The following is a 20375-nucleotide window of genomic DNA, read 5'->3' on the forward strand; positions in this document are numbered from 1 at the left end:
CTCATTTCGCTCTGATTGCACAGGAAGACGTGCTGAGCCGACTTGGAAACGATGCTGTGGCGGTGGAATTAGCTCTTTTCGCTGCAGTCCGAGGTCCGATCTCTTCTGCCCCAAAACGCCCGTCTTTCACTTCTTCATATCGAAGTGCATGCACTGACATGTATACCCATCAGGTAAGTCAAATTAGCGCTGATTTTCTTCTATACGATAATGAACTGCAACTAATTATGTATTGTTTTGAGACTTAGGCGCATCTTGTTACTGTAAATGCATATTTTGTAATTGGTGTGCGCGCCTTGCGCTGATCGTGCAGGGAGGCGATATCAGCTGATCTGGAAACTGGCTGCGACAGTGAAAGCTCGTTTCGCCGAAGCCCGAAGTCCTTGGTCTCCTCTACACTAAAACGCTGGCCTTTCACTTCTTTATGGCGGTGCACTTGCCGGACAGGTATTAGCGCTGATTTTGTTCGGAAAATTCGATTATCCGACTCACATCGATGGGACGCATGCAACCCAGTTAAATGTCAAATGCTATCACTGATATAAATATTGCAGCACCCCTCGCCATAGGAGCGATCAGAAGCTGCACAAGCATCATCGCTGCTGCCAAGCAAGCTCGTGCCAGGACTGAGTACAAGATTTATGCCGTGTTTATTATTATTATTATTTTTTTTTGTTGCTGTAATGATGTCTATACGTGAAAATTGATGATTGAGTGATGCGGTATGCTGGCAAGGTAAGTGAGCCAGTGCGTTCATTTTGTGGATTTTGGAATTATATATGTGATGCACACAGATCTGAGCCGTTTCACATTGATTTTGCTCTGTGCGCTTGCTTTCTGGGCAAGCAGTTGTATTTTCATCGTGCGGATTATTTCCTGGTGCTTACATGCTCATGAGGTGTTCAGCTAACTTGTTTCGAGCTTTAAAAATTTACAACGGGTTCTATAAGCTTCTATGAGTTGGGCTGTCTAAATAGCCGTCTTGGCTGATGAGACAATTTTTAAAATAATGCTCGGTTGTTAAATAACGAAAATAAATCAGATGACTTATCGTTAAATATCCGGTCGCTTTTGCTGTGAAAGTTCCATCTAGTTTGAGAAAATTAAGCTGTATTCTACGGAATAAACTTATTGTAGGTTTCATGTAAATATCGCGGAAACTGTTTGTTCAGCCGCGTTGGAATCCCTCATACGCGCTCTATGACAAGCGCGGACACTTGGTTTTGCTAGAATTATTAAATTGCAGCATTAGCATTCAAGAACGCGCTTCGGGAGGATAAGGTTTGAGTGCGCTACAATTTCAAATTGCAACATCATGACTCCAGCAAAACGAAGTGATCGCGCCTTTCTCGCGGATTCACGGATCCTGATTACCTATTGCGGCATTGCGCTAATGCGTTTTCAGTAGGGTCGCATGAAAGTCAGGCGCATAAAATATATTGATGTGATAGTGCAGTTGGTGGCAGGGAGCAGACATTATTTATTCTACCTTTCCACCCTATATTTGCCTGCAATGTAAAAGTCTAGGCGAAAATGAAATATTTAATTAAAACACTTGTCTTCGTACAGCTGACCAAGATGGAATCTGCCGCAGATCCGACCAGTCGCAGACATCAATTAATCGACAGGCTGCCAAAAGAAGAAGACCAAGCCTCAAGCCCATCTTCCATATGTGGCACACGCGCAGTCATATATCCACGCTTATTAAAAAGCAAATCGCGAGCTTTTTCTGAACGCTGTTGACAAATAAATTTTTCACCAAATACTGCAGCTTTTGTTTCTTCATGGCATCAGAAAAGCTACTGCTTTTCTTGATGCATTTGTATGTGCTACCACGCATGGCCCACGATATATTAAATGCATGGCATGATACCTGCACGAGGGGCGATGCCGGCCACTAACCGGCGTCGGGAAGCAACCGGCCGACGTACGGTCTTTCGTCAGCAAAATGCTAGGGCAGACGAGCGGCCGACCATTCAGTAACGCTGGCAGACGGCAGGCCCACGTGCGGCAGGTGGTCGGTCACGTCGGGCCAAAAGGTCGGGCCGTAGTCGATTGCCTAAAATCGGCCAACGTTAGGTCAGTGTCAATCCCCGACGCCGGCCCTCATTCGGGGGCCGAAGGTCGGCCGGCCACTTTTTGGTCGGCGAAAAAGGTCGGCCCTATCTTTTGCCACACACTTTTTTTTTTGCTTGGGATCACACACCCGAGTATGCATTTGTCTAAGGGCACCTATGCATGCAAGGAGGGGACCGTTACTTTCAGTTTGTCAGAACTGAAATGCACGATCCACATCATTTCTGTAATTCAACTGCCTGCTATTTGAACTGTCCAGCATTGATGCAAGTTTCAAAGCACTGGAATTAGCAAATTAATCCAAGCAGGAAGCCATGCCAAGAACTGCTTCGGTTTCATCTTTAACAACTGTTTGAGAACTAAAATTAGCCAAATGTTGCAAAACATAGATGAGAGGTTACAAAATCTAAAAAAACAATGCAACCTACCTGTGGAATGTAGGGTTTCACATCCTAAAGTGACACATGTAGCTATGAAAAATACTGTAGTGGAGAGCTCCAGACTAATTTGACTGCCCGGGCTTTGTACTTTGCGTTGACATCTTGCAGGAAACAGAAGCATTTGCATTTCACCTGCACCAAAGTGCGACTGCCATCACTAGCATTAAACATCACGACCTTGGGGCAAGTAGCCGAACGTGCCACTAAGATGTCGCAGCGTCTACATACATGCTATACACGTCAACCTTTCTAGCATTAAAGCTGTCACATACATGGCAGATATTCAGGTTCAGCTTTGGACTGACAAGTTTAAAAGTGTACTATTTGTGTTTGTCTAGCATGAGAAACAAAGGAAACTAAGGAAAAACGAAAAAAAAATGAACATATGTTGAAAAAGCACTAGTCATTAACACATAAAGCATATTCGTTCATTTATTAATGATAAAGTGGCCTTCAACAATAGTACAAAGCCTGAACATTTAGGAAGGTGCTGTGCCAGGCAGCTATTTCACAGAAACCTGAACCATTTCACCTGTAGTAATGCGCATCCCGGCGGTGTGGGCTAGGCACTTATTTTTCGGTCCACTCCAACATGCGAAAACTGCACCATGTGCATTCCCATTTTCCGAGTTTTGAGCTCTGTAGTGCAGGCTAACAAATTGTCGATGACTTATTTTCGTCTGATTGTTGCACAGCGCGTGTAAATAAAGTCACTGCACCTAATAAACACTGACATGCACGTGCAACATCGCCGATCATAAACGGACACACTGATGTCCGTCCGGACACTCTTCGTAGTCTCACACAGCACTCTAGTAGGACGTAATCCGTAATCACAGCATCTCACGGTAAGCACAAACCACACCTCCAGTTGTACAACAAACACGAATGACGCGATGCTTGGGCTAGAGACACGCCCGGCGGCACCCAGCTTTTTCAGCGCCGCTTGTACTACGTAGAACTTGTAGTGCCAAACCTCAATGCGAGCAGAAAGCGATGCGTTACGTGACGCATCTCATCACAGATGGAAGTGACGAAACTTTGAAGAATCAAAACTACATAACTACATAACGACCGTCGTAGACGTTAATCCACATGATAACGAGGACCAAATGAGCGGGCGTGCGGGCCACGGGCTGGCCGTCAACACCGCGATTACATGCGCTTGCGCTCTGGTCGTGCTTGCCACCCAGCCGCGGTCCAACTCACGTAAATCTATCATCGTGCCATCACGTAGTATATCACCCATTCTAGGCACTATTCTTGCCACTGTACTATTCTTTGTAATTTCACATTTTACGCATGCAGTATGTAGTACATACTTCTTGCACCACGCACGTACACCTCATACCAACTTCGATTTGGATACATATGGCTACCATGTTGTTGCTAGATCTCGGATCCGTCCGGCTTTCCCGACGGATCCCAACTCAAAATGCGTTGGGTCCGTCGGAAGAACCCTACCGATCGGGTCCATCCGCCCTACCTCTGAAAAATATTTCCCGGATCCGTCCGTCGTATCCCGAAGAAAAACGCACCGGGTCCGTCGGACGTACCTTTAAGACGATCGATTGAGTCCGTCCGACGTACCTTTAGCCACAGCCTTGGCGGCCATAGACGTCCGACGGACGTCCGTTTTCGAACCTTCGGACATCCGACGGAAGTCCGGTTATGTTCGATATACGTACAGCGGACGTCCGTCGGACTATCGTTCGTGGATCCGGATCGCGTCCCATGGACGTCCGACGGACAGCCGGAGGCGGACATTCGGACGTTTCCCGGAACTTGCTTGCAGGGCCCGCTATTGGTGTAAAAACTTGCCAATAACATTCGTGTAAAGCTCAGCAAGCATGTGCCATGGAAATTTCAGTCACATACTCCTGGCTCAATGCCTTTGTCATGAGAATAAAGCAGACAATAGAATATGAAACAGGTTCAAGTTTCCTGTTGTCTGCTTTACTTTCACACACAAAGCACTGAACAGCAGTGTGCAATTAAAACTTCCATCAAAGAGGCACATATGCTAGCTGAGCTTTACACAAATGCACCATTCCTGAAAACATGCGAAGTGCATAGGCATACCAGCATGTGAGGTCTTAAAAACAGCATTGTTTTTTTTTTGGCTTTATTGCAAAAACTGCATGCATAGTCTACACTAAAAAAATATCGATGTTAAAGCTGCATGCGTAGACGGAATGGCATGGTAAAATGCAGGCCAACTGGAGTATTAGGAATCTACTTGAATAATTTTTTTAAATTATCCTTGGCCATGACAGCTCTCCCCTTGGGGAGGTGGTGGAGGAAAAGGTATTTATTGAAACCTAATATTTCGGAATTAGCGAGGAGATGATCGAGTTCTCTGTGGGCGGCCTCCGCAGGCCGGGATTCCAGGAGCTGCTACTATCCTGTGCATTCGCTCGGTCACCTGTTGCTGGTCTTTGAGGCCTAAGATGGAAAGAGCAGGTTGGGCTGCTCCTGCAATAGAAGGGAAAATGAAATTCAAGTTATCTGTGTTGAACTTTGGTTACACATCTCCAAGGGCAACTGCCAGTTTCCCTCAATTGCTTTTTCCAGATGGCACTGTATGCATGCATCTCCATTCAGAACTGTCACATACTATATAGAAAGGTCATATAACTGCAGCAAAACCCATTCAGAATAACAAAGGATACAAACATAGTTTGACCAGAACCTGGCATTCAGTATTTTAATGTTTTTATGTCGTCTCTTTGAACATGCCACTCTGACCAAACATGGCATGTTATGCTTGCTGCTATGCGCCCTCAGCAATGCCCAAGACATGGAGTGCACATACAGAGAAACTAAGCATAAAGGATGCTGTATATGAACAGAGCACAGCCAGAGCATTGCAGTATTACATAGGTACGCATTGGCGGCAGAAACCTGCATTTTGAGCGGTTTAACAGGCAGATTTCTAAAGTCATTGTTCCTGCTCTGAAAAGAAGTGATCAATAATAACATCGTTTAAAATTGTTACTTTTTTGTTCTGTAAACTGCACATTTCGCTGGTTTCCATGTACCCTCTACCGAAGACATTCCCTGGGCGTGTCAGGGGTATATCGATATCAACATCTAAGCTACAAGCGTCTAGAAAGCGTCTCCTTAGAGCAGCTGCGACGAAGTAACTTATCTGATAACATGCAAGCTGCTGCAGCAGAATAAAGATAGACATTTGACATGTGGCTAAAGCCCAATGTGGAAGCATAGCCCGCCGCAGTGATTGCACAGTGTTCATGCTTCTACAAGAGTTAAAAGTAAAGTTATTTGTTTACCCACAGCGCTATATATGACATTACAATAGCAAGGCTTATAGTTACACAAAACACAAAAAGCTGACAACCACAAGCTCCTGATGTATTACCGGCAGCATGCAGCATGGATGTTAGTTACTGAAATATGGTTGCATAATTCTGGCAACCAGCTGTGCATGTATGTCATGGATTTCTCAATTATGCATAACAAATCACAAAAAAAATAATGGTCTTTATAAATACAGCCAGCTGTTGACAAGAAACACTGTAGCTTTTTTAGGGGGAAGGTAGTGGGCGCCAAAGAAACTGCCCCTGTCCAAGGCCCATAATTTGCCCCTATGTAATATCGGGGACAAAAGTGTGTGGACTACACAAACTGCAATCAAAGCACATAACTCTTGCCCCTATGTAATATCGGGGACAAAAGTGTGTGGGCTACACAAACTGCAATCAAAGCACATAACTTTCACATCGACCAGGAAACTCGGACCATACTTGTCGATGTGAAAGTTGAACGTTAGTTCTTTCATGCGTGCAAGCGAAATAAGGTCACAGTTCGTTTACATCTCGATTCTAGTCCAAAATCTCCAGACGTACTGTATAGAGACTTTTGCTCCCGCAGTATAAGCCACCACTTGGGTAAGAGATTAGTAAAAGAAGTGTATAAAAGACATTAGTGCTGTTGGACAGCCATAGCTATAAAAATGGTATTGACATTGGAGTACTGCCTTAAGGCAGGGCCTAGGGCATTACAAAAGAGTTAGTGTCCGCTGGTCCTCATTTGAATGAACAAAAAAGGGGGGGGGGAAAGAAATCTACCTGAACTACATGTTTTGTGTGACATCAAGCCGCAAGCCGCATGGAACGAAAAATGGTAGGGTAACATTAAGAGATAGAAAGCGTGCAGAGTGGGTCAGAGAAATAACTCAAGTTACCGACATTCTAGTGGAAATTAAGAAGAAGAAATGGTCATGGGCAGGACATGTAGTGCGAAGAGAGGATAACCGATGGTCGCTGAGGGTAACAAACTGGATTCCAAGGGAAGGAAAGCGTAGCAGGGGGTGGCAGAAAGTTAGGTGGGCGGATGAGATTAAGAAGTTCGCAGGGGTCAAGTGGATGCAGCTAGCACAGAACCGGGTTAAGTGGAGAAATATGGGAGAGGCCTTCGCCCTGCAGTGGGTATAATCAGGCTGATGATGATGAAGCTGCAGTTAGCATCACAGATACCACACAGTTTTTTGGAAGATTTGGGAGCGCTTTGCTGCTTTCTTACAGGATTGGACAAAAGAGCTCACCATCTTCAGAAAGGCATGTTATATAGAAATTAAAATAGTGAATTTACTGCATCTGGCCACAACAACTTGCACACGGAGAGGAAGATGAACTGAAAACTTTATGCATGAATGTACGTATTTACAACAGGTGAAACAATGACCATGATCTATGCCGAAGAGGAAAGAGATTAAAATCTAGCTCAGAACGAGTTCTCCAGGCCGCGGGGCCCAGTTTCATTAACTTCGGGACTCTGCCCACATTTCTCATCCCCAATAACAACGAACTCACACATGACTGGCTAACAAACATTTTGGCATGTCTTTCCACTTTCATAAGGTTCTTCACCCTCTCCCTAATACAAACAATGCAAAAGGGACAACAAATTCGTTTCACAGCAAACGGAATTTAGAGAATGGACCTCGAAATGATTGGCTCACTAGGTCACATGCCAAACTCTCTCCCCTAGGAAATAAAAAAAGAAAAAAAATTAGAACCCATCAAAACGGAGTCCTACGTGCGCAACCATTGCCCAAAGCTTGCACCCTTGGCGGCTCCTTTTACAGGGCAATTATTGGCGCCCGAGTCAGCACCATTGCGGACCACATCAGAAGAGCCAATCCACATCCTCTCGCTCCGCATCATACCGTCACTGTTACACACTTGCCCTTTTTCAACGCCGCCATCTCCCACTATTGTTGACATCCAGGGTTGGAATCCTCAACGAGACTCCACTCAGCGCGCCTGTACTGAATAATTGTCACTTTTATGGGCTCGCCGACAAGGAAGAGGGCCTTACACCCTTCAACCTGACAGTGTTTTTTCTTTGAACGATAAGCAGTTCTTCCAAAAGAGGTGCTCGTTTCAAAGCTGTGCTGCCTCCGGGTGATGGGTCCAGTCAGCGTACTAAGGACCCCTTAGTACGCTTAGTACTAAGGACCCCTTAGTTGTATACTATTCGTAAAGCTCCTTAAATAAAAATGAGCCCCCTACATGACGCAGCAACGAGAACAAACTGCCTGTCCCCGCGTCTTCGAGTGGGACAGCAAAGTCCTCGGAAGAGGGGACTTCTTTCCCTCTCTGCCTACGTTTCCGTTAAGCACTGTAGCTGCTGTAGCTGCCTCTCTGTGCGCGTCTCCCCGCCTCCTGTCCGAGGGCAAGTGGGAGACGGCCGCAGCTGGGCATTGAACAGGTGACCCAAAAAGAGTAGACTGTAATAATGGTGCCTAGCATACCCACCGATCCCTTACAGAAATCATTAAAGAAATGAAAGCAACACATCGGATAACGCTACAATGTTTCTAAGTGCGAAGTCGACAACTCCAAGTCATATAAATATATGTACATCTCTGCACATTAACTAGACAGAAACAGTGCAGAGTAAACTAATAATACAGTGTCTGGCAACACTATTAAAAGGGGATAAAGGCCAGGGGGGGCTACGATTATTAGTACCGTTTTGCCTTTAAACTACAATAACATACTTGTTGCAAGCTTAAAATCAAAGATTCACACCTGTCCCACCCACAACAATGGAACACACATCTGACCCAAGTCTGCAGAGAAAGAGCAAGCTAGACTATTACAGACGCACCCTTGGTTGTTTTTCTGGCATTTCTGAGGGTGAAGAATCTGACTTGTCAGTAGCATGCATATGAATAAGAATCCTATGACAGTAAATGCATCAGATTTTCTACAGGGGTGTTTCTTTGCTGACCACATATGAGGTGAGCTATAATTTATCCAACTTGGCCTAGCTTTATTCTATGAATAACAAAGCTATAGCAGGTACACAGTCGTCCACTCTTAGGCTGAACATGCGAGTGCGTGGCATGCACTTTTCGAGATGCCACTGCATCATCGCAGCCGCACACCTTAGTGAAGAGGCAGACAGCGTGAAGTACCAGCCCCTAGTCCCTCTACCACCACTGGGGTTCCAAACTAGGGAGCCCTTGTTTTTGTCAGGACAAGCCCCCTCAAGGTCAGCTAGTGAGTAACCTCCTGTATTTGTATATGGAAATGTTTTCCACCACCACCCACAATACGCAGCTGCGCATCATAGCAGATGTGAAGCAACAGCTCCTGGTCCTTCTACGCATAAGCCACTTTGCCTTGATGCATGCCTGCGCACCATAGGAAAGAGGCAGACGACATGACGCAGCAGCTCATGGTACCTTTACACATGAGCCCCCCCATTGTACTTCGATACGCACCATAGCAAATATACAGACTACGTCACACAGCAGCTCCTGGTCCCTCTATGCATAAGCCATTTTGCCTCAATACGCACCTGCGTACCTGAACGTAGAGGCAGACGTGAAGCTGCAGCTCCTGGGCTCTCCATGCACAAGCCACTTAGCATCAATGCACGGCTGTGCACTGTAGTAAAGAGGCGAAGGAGGTTAAGCAGCAGCTCCTGGTCCCTCTACACATCAGCCATTCTGCCTCGATGCGCATCTGCACACCGTAACAAACAGCCAGATGTGATAAAGAAGCTCCTGGTTTCTCTACACATAAACCACCTTGCCTCAATGCACGTCTGCACACCGCAGCAAAGAGGCAGATGACGTGAAGCTGGAGCGGCTGGTCCCTCTACGCACAAGCCACTTAGCCTTGAAGCATGGCTGTGACAAATGCATTACTATTTTGCAAACTGCACGTCACACATTTCCATTCAAGCTAAGAGTGGACGATTGTGTAAACGTAAAATTCTGGTTATTTACTTCAATGGACAATGACAAAAAGTAACATGGTGGACAATGTAAAAAGAATTTGCTGCATAAAGTTTGTTGAAACCAGTTCTACCTCCTACATGTAAACAAGCTAAAAACATTACTGTCGAAGGGATGTCCTGTGTGTTTAAAATCATCACGCTCAAACAACTTCAACACTGACAATCATGATTCAATATTAATAATATAGATAATGATACAATACTCACTTTTAGCCATACCAAAGAAATGAGAATGCAAAGGGATGTTGCTGTTTTTTTCCCCGTGGATGACAGTTTTCCATGCTCAAAGTGCTGCTTCCTGTTGGCCTACGAAATCAGCTACAGCAAATGGCATCTGAAAAATTTTTGGAAGCTCATGCTAGTCTTTAACGAGAAAAGCATTGCCATACAGAAGCAGAACACAAATACTTTTACAACACACTAAAAGCACCAACTGCAGTGCTGTTTTTTAGGATGACTAGGTACAGATTTTTGCTGTAGCAAGCCAAATGTTAGCCTTCAATAAGGAAAGCATTCCCACACAGAAACAGAACACAAAAACTTTTACAACACATTAAAAGCAACAATTGCACAAATGCTTGTAAGATGACCAGGTACAGGTTTCTACTATAGCCCACATCATGTGGCCAGCGGTTATCAGAAGCTTTGTATGTGAGCATGATGCCCTAGATTCAATTTATGGCTTAACTGTATTAACAAGCATGGGTTTAAAGCTACTTTAATATGATAATCTAAGAACATGGTAAGAGCTTTCAGTGCGAGACATAAGCTCAGTATCATGCACTATAAGGTGCTGCATGGCTCGTGTAGCTTTGGCATTATCTTGCTGTCAATAATACAGTGAAGTACTGAGGAGCCTTTGAATATCTGTAAGGACAAAACAACAACAATTCTGTTTTCACCTCACTTTTGCTCAACTCGTTCTATTCTTTTTTTTTTTCACCTCACTTTTGTTCAACTCTTTTTTTTTTATTTTTTAGAGCTCGCGGCTTGCATGGCCTCCCAGTATGCCTGTTTTGCATAAAAGAAGGCGTTGCAGGCACCAGAGCTCACAGCCCAACTGTATCGCGGCGGCGGTATGTCAAATTCGTGCCAGAACAGCGCAGAACAACGGGTCAAGCAAAAAAACAAGTGCTGACTTTTTTTTTTTCTTTTTTTCTCTCATCTCCTTTGTCCGGTTGTTATGCGCGGTTCAGTCCCACATGCATAACCAACATGCGCAAGGTGCTGTCCTGGTTCGTCAAAGCTGAAGGAGAGTACTAAACCTTTAGTTATTTAGTAGCTACAGCCGTTCCTTCTAGAAACTGTAGTTGCCGTAAAGCTCAAGCGAGAAATATCAGCGGCTGTCCATTAAAAAAAAAAGAAAAAAGAAAAAAAAAAAAACTCGCGACGTTGTGACAAGTGTAGGCATGTCGCACGATAGGCTCGAGTGCAAAAGTTTTCTCATATAGTTTTTACAACTCAGCACGTTGCGCATGGTTAACCAATTAACGCCTTTAAAGGTGGATTCACACGGCGGACCAAATCGCGAATCACACTCACGATTCGCTGTGACGTGGCCCTACGTCAGTGATTTCCGCTGCTTCGCTTCAGTCCGTAAGCAGCAATTCGCGATAAGGTCGCGAGTCCTTTTCACAATTCGGATCCTTCACGGACAAGACATTATTTATTTATTTCTCTCGCGGAACGCTTTCCAGCTATGCTCCCGGTGCCCAAGCATAGACAACGTAACATACATTGCACTAAAACGCTGGAGGAAAGCGAGAAGCGGCTTCAAACGACTGACGGCAGTCGTTCCTATTTTGGAGTCGAACTAGCCTGTTTTTGCCTTCATTCGCAGCACATGGTTTTCACAGAAATTACAGTGGCAGGCTCTTGCACTGCGCGATACCAAATGCGTGAGGTTTGTGGCTGCACAGAGGTATTAATCGCTTTCCTCAAGCGTTTTCGCGCGCTTACAGTTACGCTGCATAAGCTTTTGCATTTGGCGCGTATGTACCGGAAGCATAGGGGCAACAGTCCGAATGGTCGTCTTCCAAGGGTTGAAAGCAGCATGTTCATGCAGCTCTCATAGAGTAAGCGCGATCGCTTGCACTGCTGTAGTAGTGTAGAGAACTACCTTCGAGCGGAACAGTCACCACAACAATACTTTGGCAAAACTATGCAAAACGGCAAAGCAGCAGTAGCTGCAGGCTGTCGCACCCCGCGCATTCACCCACCGTCCACGCATCGTCCGTAGTAGGCTACCCTCGATAACAGTGCGCCAGAACAAGGCTCACCTCTCGCGCAGTGCTCTGGGAGAAAGAGTAAGTCTGCTCTGTCGTCTGCTGTTCTCTCCCACCGTGTGAATGCTCGCTGCGGACGGACGGACCCCGGATCAGAGGTCACGTGACCGAACACTTCGCTATTCGGTCCGTCGTGTGAATCCACCTTAAAGCTCGGGCAGGCACTCCTTTATCAGAGACAGAGAAGTTGCGCGGCTTACTGGCGCAGCGTCCAGTAATGCCGAGAAAGATGGCCCTCAGGCTTGAGGCTGCACTTTAGTTAGTCAGCGCGGAGCTATCCTGTCAGTCTCGCCTAAAACACTCGACCGTTCGGCTGCTGTACAGAGCTCTTTCCTTACCCAAAAGCGCAGCACCATCGGTGCTCGAAAAGTTCCACTAAAGCAACAAAAGTTCGGTGAAATACTTACTTTGGAATCGGCGGGTGAACAAAGTGTGCCAGCCGCACCAAGCCACAGCAAAAACAATGCTAGCAGTGCATTACAGCCCTAGGTATTTGTAAATGCACAGAAAGTACAGAACACGGAAACGTGAAGCAATCTTCCATGACAAAACTTCAACTTGTCAGGTGGATTGGATTGGCTCATTTCAGGGATAGGTCCGGTTTCGTTCTTTTTGGGCCGGCGTTGCTACTAAGCAATCACCTACCCACAAAACAATAGCCGGATGTGACGTTTTTCTTAAACCGGATAGGACGTCATGGGTTGCAGCAAGCATTTTGCTCCTGCGGGGAATTCTGTAACGCTCTCAATACAAAACCAGTCTCAAACCGCTCAACTTGCCCTGCTCCTATTGGTCGGCGGCCATATTGAAATTTTGCGTCATCACTGATCTCACCGGTGACTGCGCTTACGTCATCAACAAGACTAAAGTGGTGACGTTGCCCATGAGCTGAATATTGACTGAAATTGTGAGCGAAACGAGGTAACCCCAAAACCAGTCAACTGAGTAGAGCGAAAATGGCGGCTGTGTTCCTTGCGTTGCTATAGCGTTGCGCTGGCTGTGTGACAGTTGTGTCGGTGCGATCCACGGCGTAGAAGGGAGGACGAAGACGCGTTTGACGTACCGGTCTAGTTGTTCCGACTGTGTTCAACTCGGAAACCAGCAGAAAGTGGAGTGACTGTGCGACGATTGCCGACGAACATCGATGAACGGGGGCTCACGCAGCTCACGGACGAGTGCGCAGCCACTGTGGCTGCATGCGCACCGCGTTTTTTTTTGCTATCGGGGGCTACCAGCTTGCGTCGGGAACGTAACATCATTTGCATCGCATAGGCATCGATCAGCAGGTGCGTGCACTGATAGCGGAAGCCATCGGGCGGAACGCTGATTGTCGTCAAGGCGCGCGGTGCGATATGGAAAGAAGTCGCTAGGCAAGGGGTTCTACGTTGTGAACATCACAGTTGTGAGTAAATGTTGGTTTTGACTGTGTGTGTTTGGTTAGCCCGTTATACTAAGTGGCACGGGCGGAGGCTCTTTATTTTTCTTTCCTTTTCTGCCTCAACATAACATATGTGTGTGTTTGGCTACGAATTCGAAGCGTCATTGTAAACTTGTATTGTGCCTATTTTATTACAGATCTGCGACGCGAACATACGCACTTTTGACCCTCGTTGCCCCGTGGGACCAAGGACTCCAAACAACGCGTTCGTCTAGCGGTACTCCTGCACGCTGAAAGGTGAACGAAGGCCTGCTAAACGCCTGCGACTTTTTCTTGGGTAAGCTGTAAAAAACCCGCGCCGGTTATCGAACGATATTGATTATATTCATTAATATGTGCAATCGACCACTTGCTATAAGTTCGCTTCTCTGCAAGTCTTGCTTTCTAATGGCGATTTCCACTGGTCGATCGGAGCTGGGCGCCCGAGCCGACCTAAAGCGCCACAGAGCGAACCAGCCTTGGTCGACCAGCGGAACGTGCAGAGCGCGCGGCGGAAGTAAAGCTTGTGGGCGATTCCTCTGCCCGAGGCATGCGCACGACAAAACACACAGTGGGCCGGTAACAAACGTTCTTTATCTCACGTTACGCGCGGGGGTCGTCGAGGCCGTCCGGGGTCGTCGTCCGGGTGGCTGCGGGTCGTTCTCGTGGAGAGAGCCAGGGGAGAAGCGGGAGCGACGAGCCAGGAACCAAGAAGAGCCAGACGGCGGCACGAGCCTTCCTTTATAGACCCCTCGCGCGGGACCGGTTATCCCCCAACGAGCGGGGAGAGGGAAACCGGCAGCGCGCAAGGAGCCTTGGGAAGGTGGCGCGGCCGTTGAAAGCGCGGCGCGCCACGGGCGCTAGAGATATGTGGCGTGGGCCCCCACATCTTCCCCCCCCTCAGCGTCCGACCCGGAGTCCGCCAGCAGGCGATCCAATTCGTCCGGGTCCGGGCTGACGTCCGTGGAGACCGAAGGGGGCGCTGGGGACCCTGCCCGCGCCTGGGCGATGATGGCCTCCGCCGCCGGAGACAGCAGCTCAGGCCGGCTCGATTGAAGGAGGCGTAAGGCTGCCTCCTCCGGGCTGCCCCTCTGGACGGGCCGTCCGGCTGCCAAAGCGGTCGCTGCGACCACTGCCCGGTGCAGCCGCTCCGCCGCCTCTGCACGGCTCCTATGCAGCGCCCCGGCCTCGTGGACGGCGCGGCACACAAGCAGGGTACCGCAGAGACCGCACAGGCCTGCTCGCTCCTCTTCTGTATAGTGGGCCGGGGGCTCGTTGTCCCGGTCCTCTAAGGTAAGGCCCCGGAACGGCAGGGGCACCGACTGCGCGGCCTCTCCGCGGAGAGGCCGGGCCTGGTCTCGCCACCTGGACCCCGCGCAGTAGGAGACCGCCGCCCCGTCGGCGACCGTGGTCCAGGTGGCGGTGTGCCGCACAGTCCTATGCCGCTTGGACTGCGGCTCCAGGCCTGGGGGTGGGTCCCCCGAACGCTTTCCGTGTCCCACATCACTGGGGGGCTTCTCCAGTGCCTCTCCGGGCCGGTAGGCCGGTGGCGATGGGCACCGCGCCCACTCGTTCCAGGTCGCTGGCGCAGCCTCTGTTGCTTGTGCACCTGGTGGGTGCCCTCGATCCGGGCGCCGGGATACCGCCTGGGTGGCATGCTGTGAGGGGCAGAGAGGGGTTAGACGAGAAGCACGGGTTTTACCTGGTCCTCAGGTTGTAGCGTCGGTTGCAAACCGTGCCACTACGTGCTCGCCTTCCCGGGGGAGAGATTGCTGAATTGCCTTGAGCTTCCACCGTTTCGCAGTTATCGTCCTTGCGAAGGTGGTAAGCTTTCAAGTCTGCGACGTGCACCGGACCAGCGGTTTCACCGCTCGCCAACAACCGCAGCTGGTAGGTGAGTGGCGTAGTCCGTGCCGTAACTTCGAACGGTCCAACCCACTTGTGCGCTAGCGACGCGGCGAAACCACGCGCTGCGTTACTAAGCGGGTGCGTTCTTTTCAGTACCAAGTCGCCCGTGTTGAAAACGACGTGACGACGACCTTTGATGTACTGATCCGCTTGCTCCATGCGCGCGACATCGAGGTTTTCACGAGCCGCGCGCTGCGCTGCCTCAAGGCGCTCGCGGAGCTTTGCCGCGTACTGCGTAAGCGGAGGGGGCGCGGGCCCCGCCACGTCAAGTAGGGCGTTCTCTAGCGGAAAAGCGATCTCTTTCCCAAAATTAAAGTAAGCAGGTGTCATACCCACCGACCTGTTCACGGTTGTTCTAGTGGCGAAAGCCAGTTCGGACAGCCGCGCGTCCCAATCTCTGTGCTGCTCGGTCGTCGCGACCAGCATACTCTTAACATTCCGATTCACTCTCTCGGTTATGTTGCTCTGAGCGTGGTAGGGACTCGTTTTCCTGTGGCGGATTTGAAGCGCCCGACAGGAATCAACAAAGACTTTGCTTGTGAAATACGAAGCATTGTCTGTAATCAAGTCGGAAGGGAAACCGAAACGAGTGAATGTCTCCAACAGTTTCTCCCAAATCCGTTCTGACACCAGCTTCCTAAGGGGGAAAACCTCAACCCACTTGGAATAGTGGTCCGTTATTACCAGGATATATTGGTGTCCGCGCGAGGAGCGAGGGAGGGGTCCCATGATATCGCACGCGACCACTTGCCACAGATAGTTGCTAACTACCGGCTTCATCATGCCAGCGGGTTTCCCCGCCCGAGGCTTGGCTACCTGGCAAACAGGACATGTACGGGCGTAACCCAGCACATCCTTTCTCATACCTGGCCAGGTCGCGACACGGCATAACTTGTCATAAGTCTTACTGCCGCTGCCATGGCCTGCCAGCGCTGAGTCATGGAAGTACTGGAGGAATCGTTTCCGCAACTTCCTCGGGACCACGACTCGGAAGGGGGATGCAATCGCCTCTTCCTGGTCAAGTTGGGGGATGTAGCGGAGCAGTAAGCCATCATCGCCCAGCAGATACGCGTCGTACTTGCCCTCAGCGTTCCCGGTGCAAGCTGCACTACTCGCAAGCTCTGTCCGCACCCGCTGGCATAGACCGTCTGCTTTCTGGGCCTCAATTAGCTCTTCCCTACTGACCGCTACTCCCCATGACAGATTTCTCTCTTCCTCGCTTCTTGGCAGGCGAGTAGTCGCCGCCACCAGCTGCTGCGCCTTATCTCTCTCGCAGCACCGCGCGGCAACTCTGTCCGCCTCCTTTCTCTCTTTAACTACGCAGGGCGCGACACTCGCGTCCGCCCTCTCCTCCTCTCCACTAGCGGTGACGCCGCTTTCAGTAAAGCTGGTCTGCGCCTCTTCTGCGCTTCTGCCAGCCTTCAACGGTGCGCGCGATAACGCATCGGCCACCTTATTCATGCTGCCCCGGCGATACTCAATGGCGTACGCGTAACGTTGCAACGTCAGCGCCCATCTCGCGAGTCTGCCTGCGGGGTTTTTCAGCCTCTTTAACCACGAAAGTGCCTGGTGATCTGTCTGCACGGTGAAAACCGCTCCGTCTAGGTACATGTCGAACTTTGACAATGCGAACATTATCGCCAGGCATTCCTTTTCGGTCACGGAGTAATTCCGCTCCGCCGATGTGAGCGTGCGGCTAGCGAACGCGACAGGGCGCAGCTTGCCCTCGTGTTCCTGCAACAAAACAGCTCCTACACCGGCATCACTAGCATCTGTCTGCAAGACAAACGGCTTGTTCAGGTCGGGTAGGCGCAAACTAGCGGTGTTCGCTATCGCGCGAGCCAAGGCAACAAAAGCGTCGTTCTGTTCCTTGCCCCAGACCCACTTCGAGCCTCTCCGCAACAGCTGGTTCAACGGCCTAGCGAGCTCTGAACAACTAGGGATGAATTGTCTGTAGAAGGCAACCATTCCCAAAAACCTCTGCAAGCTTTTCACGTCCGTCGGGCAGGGGTAGTTCAGAATTGCCTGCAGTTTGTCATCGTTTGGTCTCAAAGTGCCATCATCAACCACAAATCCCAAGAGGTTCACTCTCTTCGATGCCAACTGCACTTTATTTGGGTTGATTGTTATACCCGCACGTCTCATTCTTTCAAGAACGGAATTAAAGTGAATGAGATGCTCTTCGAACGACTGTGAGAATATCACGACGTCGTCGAGGTACGCCATCGCGTAGTTGAACCTTGCATCGCCCAGCACGATGTCCATCAATCGCATGAACGTGCTCGGTGCATTAGACAAGCCAAACGGGAGTCGAGTAAATTCGAAGAGCCCGCGGTGACAGGTGAATGCGGTTTTCTGAATGTCACCTTCCGCCACCTCAATCTGCAGGTACCCTCTGCTTGCATCCAGGACTGTGAAGAACCTTGCGTTCCCTAACGCGTACATCACAGCCTCGATCGACTGGAAAGGGTACGCAACCGTAGGCGTCAGTGAGTTGAGCTTTCGATAATCAACACACAGCCTGGCCGAACCATCTTTCTTTGGCGCTAGAACCACTGGGGACGCCCAGGGACTTTGTGAGGGTCTCACCGCGCCGGTATCTATCATCTCGACAAGGGCGCTGTCGAGAAGCTGTCTCTTATGCGCGCTTAACGGCCGCGGGTTACATCTGAAAGGACGCGCATCACCCGTTTCGATCTCGTGCTGAAGCAAGTCGGTTCTGCCTGGTTTCTCTGTGAAGCAATCCGAAAACGGGAGTAAAGTTTCCACGAGCCTTCGGCGCTGACTACCGGTTCCTGAGAAGGACGCGATAATTGCTTCTAATGGGCTACCATTCAGTGTCGCGGGGGAGCCCTCTGCGACAAAAGCGTGAACGCTCGCTCGCTCAGCGACGCATTCCTGTTTGGGTGCGCTAACAAAGGGAATGAGGGGGGTGAAGGGGCTGTAGCGATAGCCGTTCTCCCCCATGTCAAGCACAATGCCTTCGCTCGAAAGAAAATCTCTTCCCAGAATAACTGGTATGGTTAAGCCGGGCAGATAGACGAAGCGATGCCTCCGCTTCCTGCCGTCAAAACGCAGGACCAGACGCACCGCTCCTTCCGCTTTTGTCGTCCCTGCTGCTAAGCTCAAAGGGGTTTCTGCTGGCCTGACACGGATGTTACATCTACGGCAGGCCTCGAACACATCATCACCGACCAGTGACAGAGTTGAGCCCGTGTCAATGAGTGCCGAGTAGCTTTGACCAGCTAACCGCACTAGCATAAAAGGGCTCGAGCGCGACAACATTCCTTGCGCTCTACAGGCGAGGGGGACAAAAGCCTCTGCGCCCCCGGGGCGGTCGTCCGGTGACGCGGCGTGGGAGTACATTTCCCATTTTCCGCCGTGGCTACCACGAAATTCTCCCGCCGACGGCGACAGGCTGGTGTTACCAATTATGGCCGCCGGCGGTCCGCGTTTCCCTGCATAATCCATTCGACAGCTTACCGGTATCCTCTCTAACTATCCTACCGCCTACTTCTACCGCGCACTCAGTAATGATATCTCTGAAATTATTGTTCCTTGCCTCTAGGGTAATGTCGCCATCCTCAGTTAGAGCTGAATACCTATTTTGTAGCGAGATCCTGAACTCTTCTGCCCTCCCCCTCACCGCTAATTCGTTGATGGGTTTCTTTCTTACTAATCTATTGCGTTCCTTCTTCAGATTTAGGCTAATTCGGGACCTCACCATCCTGTGGTCACTACATCGAACTTTCCCGATTACCTCTACATCCTGCACAATGCGTGTCGTGCGCAGCGCTCGCCGCCGCCGCGCGAGGAGAATCGAGGAGGAAAGCGCGGCGCGGAGGAGAGTGTCGCTACTAAGTTACGCCAACGATTGAACTTTGCCGCCGCCGCGCTACCTCCTCGCCTCCTCCTCGCCCCTTGCGCAACCCTTCGCTGAACGCCGGCTCTACGCCCGATTTCCTGAGCGACAATTGGTCTCCCTGCCGTTGCCCTTGGAAACCAACGCGCGTCCGGCGTTTTCCTTGTGTTTTTCCTTCGCGCCATTTTTCTCCTATTCTCGGCGAGCGAATATTGCGCACTGTGCTTTTATTGCAGCGTGCAAGCTCTATGCCGTGCTGTTGCGCGTACAACTACAGCAAGCGGCCTGAAGATGGTTATGCGGTATTCATGATACCTCAAGGCAAGCGTGACGGCTTGCGTAAGAGTGAATGGATTTGCAAGATTAGTCGAAAGTTTATTCCTAGAAAGAACAGGGTTGTTTGCGACGAGATGCGCCTTTCTCACTCCCCGTAATAACGCGTCACCAGACGCTGCGTTTTCTTTCCTGCTTGCTCCTGAATATTTTTGCGGCGGCAACATGTTCATTGTATAAAAATAAGGTTGTCCTCTGCAGCATGCTGAATATTCTGCGAGGCTCCGAGGCTCCATCATTTCACACGCTGTCGACTTCTGCAGTCAGAAATACGGCACTATAATCTGCTTTTTGCTGTCAGTGATAACTGGAAAAGTACAGTCTCTCGATTGCATTTGTCGTGATTATGCTAGGATCCCTGGCCTCCTTCACTAAAAATCAAAATTGGGGCTTGTAGAGGGGCTAGTCTTTCCAGCTTGTACTTGTAGTGTGCGTCGGTTACTCAGGAGCAATGAATGCTGGCCCTGAAAAACTCTTTGGCAAGTAAACCCGAGGTATTGCGGGTAATCTGCACTAGTTAGGTCGTACGGCATTTTTTTTTCAATTCTTGAATGTGTCTTACCATGCTTCGACGCACGCGTGGGTTAAAAAGTATGCGCTCGTTTTATCAGGAATACGGCCATTGTGCAGGGGGGGTTCACATGATCACACACACTTCACTTTGACCATGACTACTAGGTGTTGGCAGGTTACCTTCGCTTTGAAAGCTGGAGTTCTAAAACCGCGATTCCGCGTATTCATTTACTGCGAGAAACGTTTTCCCATCGATGTCAAAT

General features: G+C 49.4%; 1 long non-coding RNA gene across 1 annotated transcript in view; it reads left to right on the top strand.

The window, feature by feature from the left end:
* Positions 1 to 13765, top strand: part of LOC146202832 (uncharacterized) — a 66667-nt gene extending 52902 nt beyond the window's left edge. The window contains exon 2 of the long non-coding RNA XR_014703772.1: positions 13655 to 13765. This is a non-coding gene — a long non-coding RNA (uncharacterized LOC146202832). The remainder of the gene's footprint in view (positions 1 to 13654) is intronic.
* The last annotated feature ends 6610 nt before the right edge of the window (positions 13766 to 20375 follow it).

Source organism: Amblyomma maculatum, chromosome 1 (genome assembly GCF_055883805.1).
Source record: "Amblyomma maculatum isolate TAMU_Amacu chromosome 1, ASM5588380v1, whole genome shotgun sequence".
In the NCBI taxonomy this organism is placed as follows: Eukaryota; Metazoa; Arthropoda; class Arachnida; order Ixodida; family Ixodidae; genus Amblyomma; species Amblyomma maculatum.